This window comes from Ixodes scapularis, unplaced genomic scaffold (genome assembly GCF_016920785.2).
Source record: "Ixodes scapularis isolate PalLabHiFi unplaced genomic scaffold, ASM1692078v2 PGA_scaffold1__304_contigs__length_218370807, whole genome shotgun sequence".
In the NCBI taxonomy this organism is placed as follows: Eukaryota; Metazoa; Arthropoda; class Arachnida; order Ixodida; family Ixodidae; genus Ixodes; species Ixodes scapularis.
Genome location: NW_024609846.1, coordinates 152,742,978 through 152,763,861, shown reverse-complemented (window position 1 = coordinate 152,763,861; position 20,884 = coordinate 152,742,978). Strand labels below are relative to the sequence as shown.

The following is a 20,884-nucleotide window of genomic DNA, read 5'->3' as shown; positions in this document are numbered from 1 at the left end:
CTCCGTTGGAATGCAGTCACGTCATGAATTCCTAAGAAGCAGCGGCAGTTCGCGGCAGTATGGCTTCCTCGTACACTTACGTAGTCCTGAATGTGACTTGGCTGAGAGCGCTAACGCGCTCTCCGCGTTTACTATTGACCTCGAGACCCAGATTGAATTTTGTGGAAGCGGGCTTTTGTTTATCCATGGTTCTTTGGGGGGGCACGTGTTGATTCTATTTGTCCACAATGCGGGTGGAGAAAGAGCATCCACGCTAACAGCGCAGAGCACTGGCAAGATCAAGGGTACAGAGATCGAGCTCTTACCAGCTTGTCACAGTGCGCGAGCGCGGCATTGGGACCTCGGATGGTTTCGGCCTCGCGTGCGTAGCATTCGTTTTGTTCCAAGTAAGTGTAAAACAAAGCGTAGTTCTGCTTTTCACCAGATAAGCCGTGTCGACCGAATCTCTAGGTGAAGACTCCGCCCACCCGTAAGCTGAGACTGCAGCCAAAGCTACAAGCTCGAGCTAGCCCGTGCTCTTGGCTTTGAAACATGCATTTCTAGCGCGCGTGCTCGTTTTGCGGAAGAACACTTCTAAAAAGCGACCTCGAGCTGTTGTGGTTGTGGCATTGGCTGCAATCTCAGCTCAGCAAGGACATGGTTGGCTTCTGCCAGGCCAAACCTCCCGCCCCCCCCCCCCCCCCCCCCCCCCCCCAACCAACGCGCTGTGAATGGCGCGCTCCAATATGTCACCCAGTGAATACCTTATATAAATAGCTTGCAGGTGTTGACATTGCTGCGTACTGGCGGTTATTTCTAGTGACTGGTTCCCTCTAGCTACTACTTCTGCGGTGTGAAACCAACATGGTGAACCGAACGCTCGTGGCTCATAAAATACTGGCATGGCTGCAAATGTCATTACGGGCAAGCTATACATAAGCCATAGATCGTACAGTCCTCGGGTGTTACTACTAGGCCAGATTGTCACACGTTGACGCCATCAAGCGGCAAGGCTCGCAACTACAGTACCCCTGACCGTGCATGGACTATGGATGTCCCAAGCGTGATACGCATCGCGCTTCTCGCAGGCCGACTTTGAAGCGAGGAGTAGAAAGATCGCGCTCACGTCATTTCGTTTCCGTACTCCTATAACACAGGAATTCCAAATTGTTTTGTATTGTATTCATTACACGACTGCTTTGAGTTGAAGCCAGAAGCGAACACCCGCTCTTGCCTTTTATTCCTAAGCTCGTGCACCAGCGTGGCTCGAGCGCAAGCGCGTCGGCAACACCGATATACGATACATCCTCGGGTCTTTGGAGAACGATACAAAACAGAAGAAAACATTGTAACCGTATTACAAAAGACAAACAGATATACACACTAGCATAAAAAAAAGATTAGAAAAAAATTATGGGAGTTGTTCAACTGTTTCATCATAGGTTAGTCGGCGAGTGCTAGTCTACCTCTTGATGATCTTCTAAACACTGTTCTAGCCAATTGTCCTCCGAAGCTGCCGCTTCACTTTCCTCTGACGATGAATCTGGAGTAGTTGGTTGGCTTTGGTTCCAGTGATTAGGCGCAGGTGGTCGTTCCTGCACACTTGTGGGTTGCTGTGGTGAGACGATGTCATCCTCGAGGCTGCTGAATGTCTCAGGCGTTTTCAGCAAGTCACGGCGGTTCCTCCGGTAGGTCCTGTTATTCTCCGTCTGTACGTTGTAGGAGCGTCGTCCAACACAGCCGGTGACCTTCGCTTTATTAGCACAAAAGTTTTTTTTTTGTTGTTGTTGTAGTCGAGCAATATCACCCCTCTTGAGGTCCTTCAGCGACGCTCCGGTGGTCTCGCACTGTCTCTTTTTGGGCACAGGGCTATTGGGGCCTGATTAGAAGTCTGGAAGCTATGTACGTAGTTTTCTCCCACTCAGTAATTCTCCCGGAGACCGTCCACTTAATAAAGGAGAATATCAATAATTCAAAAGACCCAAATAAAAACCCTCCCCCGCGTTGTCGCATTTTTTCAAAATCCTCTGTGCAATTTGCACTCCTTTCTCCGCGAGACCGTTGGATTGCGGCAAGTGAGGACTTGATGTCAAGTGATTAAAATCATAAACTTTCGAAAAACACCTAAACTCGTATGACGAAACTTGTCGACCGTTGTCTGTGCAAACCTCTGCTGGTATGCCGTGTCTTGCAAACCACGATGACAACGTTCGGATGACTGTTTGGGAAGAGGTGTCTTGAAGCTTCTCCACTCCTGGATAATTAGAGTCACTAAGTAAGAGTTTCCATGCCACTAAGTGAGAGTTTCCACCGTAATCAAACCAATCAACGCCAAAGCGATACCACGGGTAAGGAGCAACTTTGCGCATGATTAGTGGCTCTTGGGGTTGCTGATAGCTGATAGGCAATTGTTTTTCATGTGGTGCATACGGCCACAAAAGATGCAATGTCTCTCGCCATTTTTGGCCAGTAAATGAGTTGCCGCGCTCTTTCTTCGCATTTGTTAATGCCCAAATGCCCTTGATGAGCCTGAACTAGCATAACTCGCCGAAGGGCACGAGGTATTACTACCCTTGTTGCTTTAAAATGTTTTCCGTCAATTACTGACAGCTCGGGATGCAACGAACTGAAGTCGCCTTGAAGTGGGACACTATTTTATAGACATCGTAGGACATGTTGAAACTCGGGATCTTTTTTTGTTTCGGTTCTGAGCAGGTTCTGTGTCGCCTCACTCACAAGTGCACCAAGCATTCCCACAGCTTGCACATTAACATCTAGAGAGTATTGTTTTTCTTGCGAACCTGGCTGTACTGCTCTTGACAAAGCGTCAGCGAACACGAACTTTTTTCCTGGCAGAAACTGAAGGGTGAAATCATATTTCATCAGTCTCAAAAAGAAACGTTGTAGTAGAGGTGGCACATCACCTAGGCGCTTTTTAGACAGTGCGACCAATGGACTGTGAGCAGTTTCTAGAATAATGTGCCTACCGTATGTTAGGTGGTGGAACCTCTCACACCCGAATACCAGTCCAAGTGCCTCCTTTTCTATTTTAGAGTATCGTGACTCGCAGTTCGATAACGACCTGCAAGCATACGCCACAGGACGCCATGATCGGTCATGTAGCTGCAGTGAGGCTACTCCGATTCCGTACTTCAAAGCATCAGCCGACAGATTTGTCGTCCTGTCTGGGTCAAAAAGAGCAAGAACTGCAGCACTCGTGAGCATTAGTTTCAGCTTTTTCCATTCGTAATCATGCGCTTGAATCCACTCAAAAAGTACACCTTCGTGAAGGAGCCTTCGAAGGTTGGCTGTATGTTCAGACAAACGGGGAACGTATTTTCCGAGGTAGTTTATGACGCCGATCATGCGCTGAACAGCCTTCTTGTTCGTGGGCGCTTCGAGGTTCAAGATGGTATCGAGAAGGCTTGGGTCATGTTTGATACCTTCTTTACTCATTTCATCACCAAGAAAAAAAACTTCCGGAATCCCAAATTGCCATTTTTTTGCATTTATCGTCAATCATGCCCTGTGTGCAGCCTGCATAGCTAATCTCAGTCACTCATCATGCTCCTCGCGGTAGCTCCCCAAACGAGTACGTCATCGATATACACCCGTACTCCCTTCAGTCCCTCAAAAACCTCTGACATTTCACGCTGAAACCCTTTGGGTGCAGAGGTCAATCCAATGGGCAACCTCAAAAATCGGTACCGCCCGAAGGGCGTGCCGAATGTACAAATTCGCGATGTTTCATCCGTCAGCGGGATCTGATGGAAACCTGACCTTGCATCCAGTTTCGAAAACACAGTGGCATTGGCAAGTTCAGCTTCTATAACTTCTCTCCTTGGCATTTGAAAGTGCTCACGTCTCAAAAAGTCATTCATTCTTCTAACATCTATACATACTCTGAAACTGCCGTTTTTGTTTTTGACTATGACAAGTCGGCTTTCCCAGTCCGAGGGATCTTTCATTCTTGTGATGATACCCGCCTCCTCTATCCGATTGAGTTCCTGCTTGAGTGGCTCCATCAGTGCCTGAGGCACACATTCAGTAGCCTGCGTCACGGGCACACCAGCTTCTTTGAAGGCGATGCTGTATGAACGTTGCAATTTTCCGATGCCTTGAAACAGTGATGAAAATTCTCGTTGCATTCGGGTTCCATTATAATGGAGATGGCAATTTCATGAACGCGATTCACCAGGCCCAACGCTTCGCAGGTCTGCAGTCCCAGCAGCGCTCGCTTGCCTTTCTTGACAACAGAAAACTCAGCCGCAATGGCTCTATCTTCTAGTTGGAGCACAAACCTAGCTTCCCTCAGGTGGCCGAAAGCACTACCGTTGTAGCTTCGCAACACTGCCGCACTGGGCAGCAGCTGTTGCCCTGTGCTCGCGCTCCGAAAGAGAGACAAAGGTAAGAGGTTCACTTGAGAGCCGGTGTCGACCTTGAACTCGACAGGCCCTCTCCCAATTATTGCCTTCAGCAGCCAGTCCTTCTCTGCGCTTTTCCCGGACTCTCCCACCTGAACAATATCGAAGTCATCTTCTGCCTGCTTCTGAACTTCCTCCAGCTGTGGTCGGCGTACCTCATAGTGGGACTCTGCGTCACAACAGATCGCGAAATGATGCTTCCTTTGGCATGCATTGCAGATTTTACCAAAAGCTGGGCATCGGCATGGTTGGTGAAATCTGTTGCACATTCGACATCTCATTTGCGGTGTGTTCTTGTTTCTGTTGTGCGTAGCATCTACCTGCTCTTCCAGAGTAGGGTGCTGACTCAACCACATCTTGGCTTGCTCTGAAGACTTCTCTGCGCACCCCCCCCCCCCCCCCTCTTAGGGTACGGGGGGCAGTGCCCTTGGTATCCCTTGGGCGCCGCCGGCCAGTGTTTGCCCTGCCCAGTGACCGCTGTTTCAGGGGAGAGAGGGGCAAAGCACAAGCCTGCCCGCCCCCCTAATCTGAGAACTGGGAGGGCCAGCGCAAGTGCCTGCCTTGTCCCCTCCGCCCCTTCCCGGTTGTTACGCCTATGCCGCCCCCTCCGACAACCGGCATCAGTGCCCGACAGCTCATCTTGTTGTTACACAAACACCTCTGACACGCGAACACACGATCGCATCGGCGATAATTCCAGTATTCTGTTCATAACGCGCAACACTGCCATAGCTATGTTGCTGCTATGTTGTTGACACCCAGGAATACAGAACCACGTTGACTGCCGGTTGGCACTCGGCATCGGAAAACAGGACCGACCTCACCACGGAAGGCACTCGGGCACCAGGCAGCAAAGCCTGCCTGTCCTGGACGCAGTTTCCGCGATTTTCATAACGTCGTCAACGTCGACTCATCCACTGTGAACACATCGTTTCGCGTGGTTCCCATGGTTCCGCGTGGGTTCCGCAATCCGGAGATGGCAATCTTAGCCCAGCGTACGTAGCGCTGCTGGCACTGCTCCGGAACTTCGCTGTTTCTAGCGGCTTCGTTTGCTCGTTTGATTAAATTAGTGATAAAAGCGTGAATGCAACCAACATTCTCTGCACGTTTGGACTTGGAGACGGAATTACAAGCGGCCTTCGCTGCCGCTGAAGCTCAGTCAACTCAATAACTTTTATTAAACGACATGTGCGACGTGCTCGAAAAACGAAACCGAAAGAAGGTGAGTCGAGAGGGCGGAAGCTTTCTCCCGTCTGCCTGGAAAAAGAAAAACGTCTCGTTCCTCCCTTCTTCTCGTGTCCGCTTGGGGGCGCGTCAGTAGAAGGGAGAAAAATGCGCCGTTGCTACTTTGTTCCTCCATTTTTTCTTAGAGTGTACGTCGGTTGAGATCTTCCTCTAAACACCTCCGGGAACCCAATACGACTTGCTCTAACCAAAATAGACGAGCTAAGCGAGCTGCGCAGGTTGAGCGTTTAACAAACGTCGGCAGCCATGTTTTATTAACGTCTCAAACAAATGCGAAAAACGCCCTCTTGGGACACTTTTGGAAAGAGTAATGACTCCATCTAGATTACTTGTTCCTGGTACATAAAAAAGTGAAAGCCGTTTACAACTCCCTGTAACGCCGAATTAGAGCGCAGCTCTTGAGGAGGAGGAGGGAAGGGTACTGGGGGGTGAAGTGACCTGGGGGTCACGTGACCTTGAGGGGTCATGTGACGATGCCAATGATGTCATTAGTGACGTCACTGATGACGTCATCAGTGACGTTGACGATGCGGACTCCGATGACGTCATCAGCGATGATGACGATGACGATGTCGGTGACGTCATCAGTGACGTCACTGATGACGTCATCTGTGATGATGACAATGACGATGCGGATGCCGTTGACGTCATCAGTGACGTCACTGGTGACGTCATCAGTGATGATGACGATGACGATGCGGATGCCGGTTAGGTCATCAGTGACGTCACTGATGACGTCATCAGTGATGATGACGATGACGATGCGGATGCCGGTGACGTCATATGGGAGGTCAGGTGACCTCGGCGGGGGGTCACGTGATCCCGGGGGGTGGTCACGTGACCTCGGGGGGTGTCACGTGACCTCAGGGTGGGTCACGTGACCTCGGGGGGTCACGTGACCTCGAGGGGTGTCACGTGACCTCAGGGGGTCACGTGACTTCAGGGGGTCACGTGACCTTGAGGGTCACGTGACCTCGGGGTGTCACGTGACTTGGGAGGGTCACGTGACCTCAGGGGTCACGTGACTTGAGGGTCACGTGACCCTGGGGAGGGGTCACGTGACCTTGGGATGACCTTGGGGGTCGGGTGACCTTGGGGGTCATGTGACCTTGGGGTGACCTTCGTTACGCCGACGGCGACGGCGACGGCGACGCCGCTCAAGCCGGGAACGAGCCCCTAAGAGCTGCGCTCTAAAGTGAAAGTTGTTTACAATTCCCTGCAACGCCGGTTGGAGCGCAGCTCTTGAGGAGGAGGATGGAAGCGTACTGAGGGACAGGTGACTCCTTAAGGTCACGTGACCTCATGGGAGGTCGGGTGACGTCAAGGGAGTCACGTGACCTCGGGGGAGGGGAGTCACGTGACCTCAAGAGAATCACGTGACGTCAGGCGGCCACGTGACCTCAGGGGGTTCACGTGACCCCAGTGGGGTCACGTGACCTTATGGGGTCATGTGACCTCAGGGGTCACGTGACCTTGACGATGACAATTTTATGACGTCATGCGTGACGTCATTCATGACGTCAGCAGTGACGATGACGATGCCAATGACGTCATCAGTGATGATGACGGTGACGATGCGGATGACGATGACGTCTACAGGTTGCATGCAACCTGGATTGCATGCAACAGGTTGCATACAACTCGTATGCCATTTGCATGCAACTCCCGAAGGAACCCGAGGTCCTCCCGAGGTCCTACCGAAGAAACCCGAGGTCCTCCCGAAGGGACCCGATGTCCTCCCGAAGGACTTCGGGTTCCTTCGGGACGACCTCGGGTTCCTTCGGGAGTCCTCGGGTCCCTTCGGAAAAATTTACCCATAATGCACCGCGCGATTACGCCGACGCCGACGGCGACGGCGACGGCGACGGCGACGCCGACGCCGCTCAAGCCGGAAACGGGCGCCTAAGAGCTGCGCTCTAAAAGTAATTAGAATAAATTAGTATAACTGCACGGAGACTCAGTTTTACAACCGTCCTTTCACCCACGTCAATCATCTCTCCAAGCCATGGGTATGTAAACACGGTGTAAGCACGGGGCGGAGCTTAGCGGGAGGCGACCTATATTTATCCTGCCATTTCTTTTACCGTTGTAAATGCTTTTTTGTTTGTTGGTTTGTGTTAAACTTTTTTTTTATGTGCTTGTCTCATTTAAGCTTTTTTTTTTTTTTTTTTTTGTTCAAGGTCGGTCCGCTGGTAATGTTGAGAGTCGCCGATTTGCTTCAAAATTGGTTTGTCAGCTTATGAAACACATCTAAACTGGTAACCGAAATCCCAAGTCACAATGAGTTTCTTTCACGAAGTCATTAAATTCTTAAATTTTCTTTAAGAGCCTAAAGGGCTCGATCGGCAAAGCCGAAAACGTGGCGTCAAATATTGTAATATGTGGGCTGCACAGGTTCTTCGCGACGGGGTACAAAACTTTGAATGGTCTGAAATATTTTTTTTTAATCAGGCCACCAATAAAAAGGACAAGCACGAAAACACGCAAGGTATTAGTAACATTATACTTTCTTCTCGTCTTGCGAGTCGACAGTTGACATCCGCCCTACTACCGAGCACGGGATAGATTAAACGTTGGTTTTGGCATAAATTTGCTTTGCCGTTTTCTTAACAGCTATTTTCAATTCAGAAAAAAAAAAAGCGGAAAAATTCTGAGTATTTTTTTTTTTGATAGCTAGAAAAACCGTCTTTAAAGTCGAAACGGAGCAACCGTCATGATTGTAAAGGCTTATCGCCACGCCATCCCGCCATACGAGACAATGCTGGTGGCTGCTGAGGTGGACTGGACACTAATCAGTGGGACATCTCATGCTCCATGCTTTATCCGACGGGTCTCTAACACTAGAGTTTCGCAATACTAGCTGCGCCGCGGCAATTTAGTAACCACCCCAATTGTGCACAAAAATGTCGAGAGGTGGCCCTATCAGGTATGCAACGGACGAGGGTGCGGATAGACGTTAGCACACAGTGCTTTCGTAGCACAGATAGCGCCGTGGGGCAATGAATTTGCAATCGCCTCAAAGGTACGAAATCGTGGTGGGGAGTCGGTGCTATAATTCGTTTCACAATACGTCCAGACGCAGTCGACGCTGAGGAGCTGATGGGACCAATCAGATATCTTGAAAAGGGGTTCATCATAGTGTTCATCATGTTTCTGTACGTGTTCTATTATTGCTGATTCAATCATAAACAAAAATGGCCCCGTGACTTGTTCTTTTGACGCTGCTTGATTGGTGCCATGAGCTTATGGCGTCGGCTGCGTCTGGACTTAAGCTGGAATGAAGCATAGTCGAGCAACGCGCGGCGGTGCTTTGTGATTCCTGTGGGATGTCCCTAACTGGCGACTTTTGTTTCTCACCTATGGACCGTCGTGTGGGTGGCGATACGCGTAATCACAGAGCTGGCAAGATTGTTGCGGTGTCCCCCTTTCCATGTCCAAATTTCGGCACTGGGCGAGCGGCCACCCCTGCTCGGGGTGTTCGATTGAGCGTTCCGTCAAGCAGACATTACTCGGCCGACACCAGGAGTGCTCCCCCATGGGATGAGAGTCGAGGGCGCGAGTTCCGTAGAGCTCTGTTGAGCACTTTACAAGTGGTAGAAACACTCTAGTGCTGTTTTATATATTTAAAGGGAGCGTGTAAAACATGCCCAACAAGCGGAACACACAGGAGAAGACTAGTTTGTTTTATTTTGTTTCTCAATGGTTACCCTCTATAAAATTAGACTAAAACTAGTTTTGTATTAGGGAGAGGGGGGGGGGGATCCGATCGTCGTGCTCCTAGTGCCTAAGTTGAGAACTAACCTCAGGGGTCAACAACAGCGTACATTATTTGTTAGTGTTTGTGATGCAGCGCGCGGCTTACGCATCCGAACGCTGCGCCAATGCTTGGCAAAGTTCATGTTCAGTCAGAGGAACATGGAATGAACACAAGTTCCAGACGAACGCTGAGAGAGCGCTCCTGCCATCAGTGTCCAGCGATCAGTCGACGCAGATGACGAGATGAATCCAGTTCCCAGGTCTCGTGCTGGGTAAACACCGAGCTCTGCGGATAACAAACTGGACAAAAGCGCCCCCTCTAGTTATGTCTGTTCGCCAAGTTACCTTAAACATGTTTCCAGTTCTTCTTGATGGTCTTTAGCCGCGACCGCTTCACTCACAATATCCTTTTAAAACAAAACAAGGGCTTTCTCGCGGAACCATGTAATTCTGATTGTTTTTTCGTCGTTCCATCCTTCTGCTCATTTCCCGTTATATTTATCAGAGAAATTGACACCCCGTTAAACCATTGCCTTACATTAACATGTAGCTTCAGGTGACCATGCTGAGCGACGTCACATCCAACGACATCATGGTATCACGTGAAATTCCACCTTCAAACTTTGACGTCAATGTCACGGCTACATTTAGTAGGGAAATTAAATATAACGTGACATGACGTCACGTGACATTGGGTCGTGCTACGCAATGACGTCACGCCCCTTAACCGTGACGTGACCTCCAGACACGCGACGTGTCCACGTTGCCTGAGCTGCATTCCCCCCCCCCCTTCCCGCACACAAACACACGTATAACACAACAGCATTATTAAAGGAGCTGTGCAACGATTTTAACGTTGAAAGAATTGGCCTCTTCTACTTTGGACATTTTTCATCTTGTCACAAATGACAGAAAAAACACCTCCTTCCTTCGAAATGTTGCGATTCCGCCACGTAATCGCGAGGCAAAAATTGGAATATTCCCCGACCTGCAGCCGCGAACGGCGGCCATGAGAAACACGAGGCGTGACGTCAAAGGGGAATCTTGTAGAAAGATAGCAAGTTGTGCGAATACCTGCTCGATAAAAGGAAACTTTTCTACAAATCTTGTCGTTTCAACATAAATATAAATGCGTCAAAAACCTGGTGTCCTCGACAAAACTTCTATTATACGGAGTTTTAGTGGCGCCATCTATCCGAGGCCAACAAAACCGTCAGCTTTATCTTCTACCGCGAGCAGCTGCCAGAAGCCGGAGGGGGGCAGAGCCGGACGGGGCAAAAGACTCTGGCCGGACCCGGATGAGACTTCCCTCCTTTCACCATATTGTTCGCGCCGCGCCAGCACGTGGTCACGCGGGGATGAGTTCTCGCTGCACACTGATGGCTCTAGAGAGAGAGCTTCACCGGAACCCCGCGCGACCCCCCTTGACGTCACAGTGCACGTGACTCGGAAGATGGTGAAGGAGTTGAGAGGTGCCGAAAACCTTGATCTTTGTTCATTTTTAAAATAAAAACTTGGACATTCAGGCAAAAGCGGTTATTTGTTCTTTACTGGAGGAAGGTCGAAACACCAACTCCCAAATGATTTAAGCAAAGCACTGAAATTGTGGCACAGCTCCTTCAAATTCCGTTACTGAGAAGTACAACACGTTTATTTCACTGTTAGTAATCGTCAAATGAGCAACGGTTACATTTCCTGCGGCAACAAGCTTTTGCAAAACACATGTATTTACTTCAGATCCCTGGGACACGGCTAAAGCTGCCAGCTACGTCACAGGAAGATTCATCGCATGCAAGGATGTGATCATGGACCTTGACATCAAGGCAGCTGGCATAAAGGTATTTTGTTTAAACTCTTAAACGTTTTGTTTCTGATTGCGTTACAATCTAGGCTTGTCAAATTGGATGAACTCACTTCAAATCAGTCTGAAGAAACAGTTTCGGATGCTCCCTGAATTTGCTCTTTCGCACAAAGGCGTGGCTGACTGGTGCGTTTCGTTTTAACGTTGTTGTTTTTTTGTTTTTTTTTGTAGGTAATTTGCAATTTGTGAAGACCAAACCTAAATCTTGGATAAAAGCATAGCCGCAAGGCTTGACACTGATTTGTTTTTCGTGCTGGGGAAGATGCTTTTGCAGTAAAAAGCATCTGCGCCAGACGGGTATTGAACTAAGACCATATAGATTACTGAGCGAGGGACTTTCCAGCATGTCACGAGACATCGCCGTGTGTTCGGATAAAATATGGCGGGAAGGCCCCGCGGTGCAACCGCTCTGCATCCGGCATGTAGCAACTTGACCCCCTGTCCAACGCTTTCAAAACCCGGGTCTCCGGCGGTGTTTCCATTCTATCAATTGCTATCGAGAGCACATGCCACGCGTTAAGCCAGTCGCTAAACTATCGACGAACAGCGCCGAGAGAGTTGACATCGCACGTTTGACGTGCAATACAATAGCACAACTTTCTATGAATATTTTGTTTTATTTTACATAAAAAACAACATTGGTCACAATCAAACGTTATAAATAAAAACTTAACTATGAATCAACCATTTTTTTTTTCACTCTCCCAATGCAAAAAGAAAGAAAAGGTTGTGGAAGTTTTGGAAGATTTTTGTGACAAAACTACAAAGGGAGTGAAAAAAACTTCGACATGTCTCTCGTTCCTCTTGTTCCAGTAAAGCGCCCCAATGACCCACACGAACGCCATTTCACTTTTCTCTATAAGATATATAAAATACGTACTTGGCCATAAAAAATTTCTCTACTTGTTTCTTTTTATTGAGGTAATTTTTAGTTTCATATTTTGAAAAAGAACGAAATCGATTTTTAAGTAAATAAATAAATAAATAAATAAATAAATATATATATGGGTGATTTCATCTCAACTCAGGCACGGATTTAGGGTCGAACTTTTAATTTTGACGAAAAAAATATATGTTTTGGGGCAATTCCTATAATAAAAGAAGACGCAAACGGTCATTTCGTCGGATTTTTTGTTCTCAAGTTATGGACCGTTGAAGCGGTCAAGGTGGAAATTGATGTTCTTCCAGCCTATCGGAGGTGCCATGTTTCACTCCATCCCTTTTCCCTACTTTTTACGCTACATCAATATAACTTTTTGGGAACACTCTAGACATAGACTTTTTCATGCTAATGAAGAGTCTAGGTCATAACATTTTTAATGATTTTTGTTTTATTTGTCAAACCGCCTCTCTGTGACGATATTTGACGAAGTTCAGCAAGCTGTGCTGTGTGACCTAATCAACATATTTTTAAGATCTTTATATCACCGTAAAGCACCAATTATGTTCTTTCTTTTGAGTATAATTTCAATATTTTGCCACAAGTATATAATGCGCTACATGTGCCTGAAAAACGAATATTTCGAAAAACTAGCAAGTTTGGAATCGATTTTCTAAAAAACCCCACTTTTTATTTTGTTCATTTTTTATTCACAGTTAGTAAATATATCAGTCTATCAGGAACTACCAAAGAGAAATTGTAATATATTGTTTGTATGGCCGCTATTAAGACTCGAATCTCTTGCTATGAGCGTTTTGAATGGGACTTCGCACAGGCGCTTTGCTGAGCAGAATTTTGGCCAATGTAAAGTTTTCTATTTAATGTTAGTACTTACCACAATATCTGAGCGTAAAATCAAGTGAAGTAACAATATTTATCCTTACAATATTTATTTACTTGGCACTGGGGTGATTTGAAAGGTGTGTGAGCTTCGCCTTATGTATTGACGGAGAAGTACGTAACATCTAAACTCACGGACAAACTTAAGTCACGAGGGAAAAGTTCAGTGTCAAAGTCTATGGCACGTCGTCTGATCACACAGCGCGCTCTCACAGGGGGACAAGGATGAACGCACTGTTGAAACGGTCCGGCCTTTTCACGGTCCCACCATTTAGCTCTGTCTATTCTAGGGTTTGGTAAACTCTTTTTAGGACCACATCACCTCCCCCTTCCCCCATTGCTTTGCTCCACACATGAGAAGATTGGATACCTTTCGATGGGGTTACCTTCTCCCACCCCTTACTTTTAAGCTCTCGATAACGGGACAGCTTCTCTTGGTCGATGAAGAGAAGCGTTATCCCCTTGATTTTCTGGCCGAGAGCTTCAACGAACGTACGCGCGTTAGTTATGGAGCTCAACTCAGTTGTTTTCAAGTTATGCAGTTACGCATGATGCTTCAGCACACCACCCACTCCGTCGCTTTTGCCGTGCCCTGACGCCGAGTATATCCACCTGCTCACATCAAACTTCTGAAATTCGTGTAATTGGTGCCGATTTTTGAAATGGCTTGGAACGCCGTCCGAAACATAGATTAGCTCCAAAAAAACGGGCAAGAGTTCCTCGAGCCTGTCTTCAATCATTGTGAGCGCAAAGAGCGCGTGTGCAGAATCATGACAGGTATCGTCACTCACGACGCCGAAACTTAGTGTTCCCTTCCTGGTCGTCGTAGCGCAGGTGAAGATTGTCACCATCTTGGTTTTCCAGTGGTATCCCTGCGCTGCACGTTGGAGCACAATACTCCAGTTTTCGGCGAAATCAAAGTGGAGGACTACGACACATGGCTTCACATTTGCTTTTTCAAGCCACATTGCTCTCTGTTGTGCGCGCCGAATATAATAGTGGGGTATGTATTTCTTCGTTCACTCGTTGAGTTCGTTAAGAAAAGCAGTGGCCTCGAAATCTTTTTTCACCAACTCGCCACCAGATTTCCACAGTGCCCACTCCAGTTCATCTTCGGCGCTCGTCCCTAGCATCTCGAGGGATACGTCTTTCCGGTTCGAACAGGCTTCACACCTCAGCAAGAAGCAGTTTGGGGAAGGATTTTCACAAAGAAAAATTTTCTGGACGTCTTCAAAGGTCATGGTCTTCCCCGCCGCATTTGACAGAGATGTCAGACAGAGTATGCAGCTGGCGCAGCATACACACACACACTCCTCATGTACATGGTGTTTCTTAACCCACTTGGGCCGAAGAGAATAAAATTTTGTCAGGCCCATTTTTGACTCGGGATTGGCCGCCTTGAATTCTTTGTAGGTTTCCCTAATAGATCTCGTCATAAATCGCTTCGTGACGAAGGCTTCCTGACCATCAATAAAAAGCCTTACGACATCCTTCTTTTTCGGGCTTTGTCTTGAGCAGTCTTTCGCATCTGATGTGTAGTAAGTCAACGCAAGAGCGACATCGTTTTCGTTGAGAGCATGTCCTTGGTATGGGTCAGGTGACGCCCAGACCCCCATTTTTTTTTCAGGTTTCTTGATTGGTCCAAAGCATGCTTCGTCACTTCAGGAATTGCTTTCAGGATATCTTTCTTTTTGAGGTTAGATGGAAAGAGAGTTAAGAGGCGGTAGCGTTCTAGCTGCGACGCGCTCTTGACGTAGGCTGCTCGTAAGTTGCTGACCCAGTCGGAGCACGAGGAGCATGGATCTTCTTTGTCTGTGCCCGTAGGTTCTCCGTACACGTCACTTAGTTTACGACCAATTTTCTTTTTGAAGTCCGCGGTTATCTTGAATTTTTATCGCTTAACATAGCCGGTACGACTTCGTGGGGTCACGCTAGGAGGGAGTTTAAGTGGTGTCACGCTTACTTCGGCAGCATCAATTGCTTCAGACACTCCTTGGACCAGGGCTTCCTCGTCAACGAATGATCTGTCCGCTGGTTTCATGGATGATGACGATGAGCTTGATGACAACATTTCCTGTCCTTGCTTATGTTCTTCAATCTGACCCAAGAACATTGTGTAGCAGTGATTGCACAGAACATCTTCAGGGCTTACGCACTGGGCGTCCTCAGCCGGTAGAACTTGCTTAAGAAAACTTAGGTTTAGCTCCGAGACTTGACGAAAATGGCGTCCGTAAAACACTCTTCTCTTTTGTCTCCTTGAATAGTTGGCGCACACTTTCCGGTCTGAACTGAATAATGTATTAGCCATGGCAGTAACGAACACTTCTGGCTTTCTGAAAGCAGGAGCAGTTTTAAGTTCATCCAGCTCAGACAGCACGGAGGTAGAATGAGTTCCAGCGTTTTGCCGTGGCTTAGGAATTCAAGTAAAGATCCAGAAAGGGACCGAGAAGGCTATTATCAGTTAGACGACGTGCGAAGATTCGGCTTCCTTTGGGTCCCCAATCTTCCCGTCGATCCTTACTTAAACATTCGCTCTCCGCCCCGCGCGTAATCTGGGTGCCACGCATCAGCGGCGTCTCTTTTAGTGCCCGCGGATTAGTGGCACGGTTGTGTTAGAAGGACGAGGAGGAGAGCTTGGAGAGACAGAGGGGGGCTTGCGACGTAAACTCTAACCTCGAAACGCCTGTTCTCCCGACAATCAGGGTTTCCATGTCGGTCGCATCGAAAGGCATAATCCTTAGAAGCTCCAGGACCCCGACGAAGATAGAGGCGGTAGCCTCGTGATGTTCAAGATAAAGTATTCTGTACACGCCGTCTGACTGGGGTGGCATCTATAAAATTTCGGAGCCGAAAGCAAAAGGCCTCAGAGGACTTCTCTAACGATCTGCATTCCCCCGTATTGGGAGAAAAAGATGCGCTCGCACTCGTATATACGGACCTCTAAGGAACTTTTTTTTTAAGAGCACTACTCGAAATCTTTTTTTTTAATGTTTATGGTTGGATATTAGGTAACTGCTAACGATAAATAGAAAACCTTATATAGGCCAAAAGTCTGCTCAGCAGAGCGCCTGTGCGAAGTCCCGTTCAAAACGCTCATAGCACGAGATCCGAGTCTTAATAGCGGCGATAAAAACAATATATTACAATTTCTGTTGGTAGTTCCTGATAGACTACTATATTAACCAACTGTGAATAAAAAATGAAAAAAAAAAAAAGTGGGGTTTTTTTTTAGAAAATCGACTCCAAACTTGCTAGTTTCTCGAAATATTCGTCTTTCAGGCACATGTAGCGCAATACATACTTGTGGCAAAATAATAAAATTATACTCAAAAGAAAAAACATAATTGGTGCTTTACGGTGATATAAAGATCATAAAATTATGTTGATTAGGTCACACAGCACAACTTGCTGAACTTCGTCAAATATCGTCACAGAGAGGCGGTCTGACAAATAAAAAAAAAACATTAAGAATGTTATGACCTAGACGCTTAATTAGCATGAAAAAGCCTATGTCGAGAGTGTTCCCAAAACGTTATATTGATGTAGCGTAAAAATTAGGGAAAAGGGATGGAGTGAAATATGGCACCTCAAATAGGCTGGAAAAACATCAATTTCCACCTTGACCGCTTCAACGGTCCATAACTTGAGAACAAAAAATCCGACAAAATAACCGTTTGCGTCTTCTTTTATTATAGGAATTGCCTCAAAACATATATTTTTTTCGTCAAAATTAAAAATTCGACCCTAAATCCGTGCCTGAGTTGAGATGAAATCACCCATATATATATAAAGAGAGAGGGGGCTGACCCATGTGTCCCTGACTCTAGATTGCTATATACATTTCTGAAAATGGATCTTTGTGGAGTCCATATTTAAGCACCTTATTACTCTGTGGAAAACGGGGTTGCGTGATAATATCTGACACAAGAGCTCAATTGATAAGATATGCACCCTTGTTATCACGATAACTGCCAAATTGATAAAGTGTTCCTGTTTGGTTGAGACAAAAAGCAGGATCGCTGCTACAACGCTGAAACATTAATGGGAATATCAATTTATTTAAGATGAAACAGATCAACAAAGCTTCGGTGGGGGCTACTTGTTTGTAGCCCCTACCCAAGTCTAAGAGCTGCGCTCCAAAACTGAATAGGTTCCATATTTAAAGCGAGATGTAAACAAGTCTCGACTCACCTCAAATTCGCCTTCAGGTAGAAGTTTTATTTTTTTTTTAATTGAACACATTGCGTAGCCATAAAGTTGCCTTCAAATAGCGCCAAGGGTTAAGGGGGAAAGTGGAGCCATTTCCAGGATATCTCGAATTCTCCGGGCCTTCAGAAAGCCCCCATTGTTGATACGCCTGCTTGTTGAGGCTTACGACGATAGAATTCCACTAAGGTCTTTATCTACTGAAACGTAGTGCAAACTTCCCCATCCTGCGACGTGTTCTTTTTACTATCGAGGGGAATTCTCCTAGCCCTTTGCTCCAGGCAGCAGTCCCGCCATCATTAGGTGGCGTGGCCCGCAACGCTCGCTTAGGCGCTCCTAAGCGGGCCGGACTGTAACCGAGTAGAATCACATGCGGAGGCTTGGAACAGTTTGTTATTGAAATACGACGACAGTTCCGCTATTCAGCGTAAAAAACCTAGCGTTTCTACACCTATATTAGTGTTCAGAAGTGCGGGAACATGTCTTGAACGGCTAATGTAACCGCGAGCAGAATTGAAGTCGCTCGGACTTGTACACAAAATATTATCCAAATCCGCTGAAACGCAGACGATTTAAAGGAATAGCAATGCTGTACAGATACTTTTGGCACAATTCCACGCACTGCACAACTATACAGCGCTTATACGTTTATTGTAATACGTACTGAAAGCCGGCAGGTCGTTTTGAGCACCATTTCCTGAGCGTAGAAGAAAAAGTTTACTCTGAGTCGCAATTACTCGTGTTTTAAAGATAGAACGCTCCTCTACGTACGCCGATTTTTAAGTGACATGTTGCGTTACAGATTGTTCCGCCGAACCAGGGCTTGCATTTACCTCAAGTATTCATGAAAACATGGAAAGCTACTTGCAACCATGCCAAAGCGCGCGCAAGTCTATAATAGTCTATACGGCTCGCAAATTCGTCTGACATTTACGCCCCTAGCATACATTAAACACAGGTACGTTTGGTGGCTTTATTGAACCGCTGGTTTAGCAGGGTTGTTTAGTGGTTAAAATTAAGTTAATTCTTTTATATGGTCAATACAAAAACTGAAACTTAGTTCAATTTGCTGAAATTTAGAGTAAATCTGGGTGCGCATTGTTTCAAATAAGTATCAAAGTAATATTGGTAAGATTATGCGATAAAAAACACTGCCAGCTTAACTGACTGGCAACCTCGGTACTGAGCTCAAAGCTGGTCTCATGAGCAAATATGCCCGTTTATCTCAGCTTGCCTTCACATGGGTATGGCTTCTCTTTTTTTCGAGAAAAAGCTTCTGTCCTTCCCCATGGAACGAAAAAAAAGCTTCTGTCCTTCCCCATGGAACGAGAAAAAGCCTGTCTCCTTTCACAACAGCTAGTATTTGCGCAACCCACAGCACACTAGAACGGCATCGCAATGCTGCCAAAACCGCGTCACAGAAAAACAGGCCAAAAACCAAAAAAAATCCTACGGTTACATTGAAGGTTGGGTCACGAGAAGAAAAAAACAAACAACCAGATTTGAAAAAGAGCGAAAGAAATCTCTCTTACCCGTTTCTGACAATGGCCTGTGCTACGTTTGAGTATATAGGTCGCCATTTATATAGGTTGATGTGTCGGAAAGACCTGTACTTATTCCGATGTGCGCATTACAAAACGTAATATTTTTGTAGTATTTAGTAGATCGAATTTGCGCGTCATCTACGAGGAAGTGCCGACATTGTCAAAAGAATTTCACACATATAGTGAAAGAATCAGGCGTAAAATTTTAGGAATATACGTAGATAAGAAACGCTCTAGTGCTGCCCCATAGATGGCGCCAGCGTGTTTTCTCGTCGTTAAGCGGTCACGAGAGGTTTCGGCTCACTCAATCAAACTCAAACGCAAATCTGTGAACCAGACTTTGAAGTTGTTCGCTTTTTCTTGGCGCTTGTTTTCGCCATAGCTTACGGGCGAGCGATAGCTTTGTGGTGTTCCAAACTTTTTCGGGTGGCAACTTCACAATTGAGGCCGCGTATGGCTAGGTACGATGGCGAATGTCCAAATTTAGGCTGAATCAATGTGACCTTATGATTAAGATATTTTTGTTTGCAATATAAATCACGTTCCTTCCGTCATTCAAAGAGAGCTCCGCTGAAATTTCCGGATAGTTACTCATTCGCCTCAAAATTTATTAATTACATTGATAGACCAGATCTTGTAACTCGAAGTGCAAGACAGAATGAATTACTTTAGCGATTTATTTTATTTTAAAATTTGGTCTAAGAGGTTGAGAGGCTCTAGTGGCAAAACTGAAATCGTGACGTCAGACGTTGTAATAGGAGGTAGCAGAGCTTGTTCCCAACGAGTTACAAGAGGTTTGACGATGTCAAGTGAACGCTGGGCAAGCTCACGCCAGCAAAATGAAAATACGCGCTAAATAATGTGTTTCTAGACTGCATTCCCGACTTAAACATTACAGAAAACGTGATGTTACCCCACTGGATGCGTGAGGAAATTCGATTGTTTGATGGTTTAGGCGAAACCTTCATTTGCCATTTTCTCAAAAGCTATATACAATTTCAGGCTAACATATGACATGCCGGGGAGAGTAATGCCTGCGTATCGCGAAATGTATTTAATTTCTTGCCTGTACTATGAATCTGCTCAAAACATTCCCCGCAACCCTGTTTCTTACAGGAATTCAGCCGAGTTTGTGCCATGCTGAGACTCTGCCACTCCTACGCTTCTGACGCCGGAAATGTGAGTTGCGATGCTTTCGACAACCTAACGAAAGAAACCTGCAAATTTTCAGTGATCCATCTAATTATCGACAATCATTGTTACCAATAATAACACGGTCGCATTTAATTTAATTTTAATATTAAATCGTCGCAACCATTTAAGCAAAAAAATATTCTGTATCTTAAGAGTACTCTGAAATCGTTAGCGGCAACAAGAAATTTCTCTGTGTTAACCAATTGTGCGTGAGTAACTAAAGTCATGGCTAAAGAAAACGAAAAAAAAAAAATAAAGACGTTTACAACTCCGTGTAATGCCGAATGAGAGCGCAGCTCTTGAGGAGGAGGAGCGCAGGATACGGGTAGGAGGGTATGCCCCTCCTCTTTCTTTCTCCTCCTTCCCCCTCTCCCCCTCCTCCTCCTCCCCCTCCCTCCCATAATGCAGCGCGGGTTACAAGTGACCCACTCGCTGCTTCACGAGACGTTTCCCATAATGCAAAGCGTGGGACCCTCCTGACATCACTCGTGACCCTCGTGACGTCACACGTGACGTCCCGTGTGACGGTATTATGGGAGACGCCCCACAATGCAACGCGCCCCAGACAGTACAGCAATGCTGGGCCTACATTGGGCCAACAACGACAAATACTGCCTCCCGATGTTGGTCCAACATTGGCATTCTGGCCAAGTGAAAATTTCTTCGGTATTGGCCCAGTCGTTGGCGCCAACGTTGGACGCTCTTTCAACTAATATTACAGCCATTATTAGCTCCAATGTAAGGACACCATTTAACAAACTTTCCAGCCATCCTTGCCACCAGTGTTTGGCCATCGTTAAACCAATATTTCAGTCATCATCGATACCAATGTTGGGCTATCATTAAATGAACATTCCCGCCATTACTGTGCTAGTGATGGTTATCCATTCTGCAG

At 46.6% G+C, this 20,884-nt stretch overlaps 1 long non-coding RNA gene across 1 annotated transcript; it reads left to right on the top strand.

Annotated features, from left to right (window-relative positions):
• Positions 1–1,592: 1,592 nt before the first annotated feature.
• LOC120847871 lies at positions 1,593–19,976 on the top strand. The gene is made up of 3 exons (XR_005717480.2): positions 1,593–1,667; positions 11,142–11,242; positions 19,912–19,976. It is a non-coding gene; the product is annotated as an uncharacterized LOC120847871 (long non-coding RNA).
• The last annotated feature ends 908 nt before the right edge of the window (positions 19,977–20,884 follow it).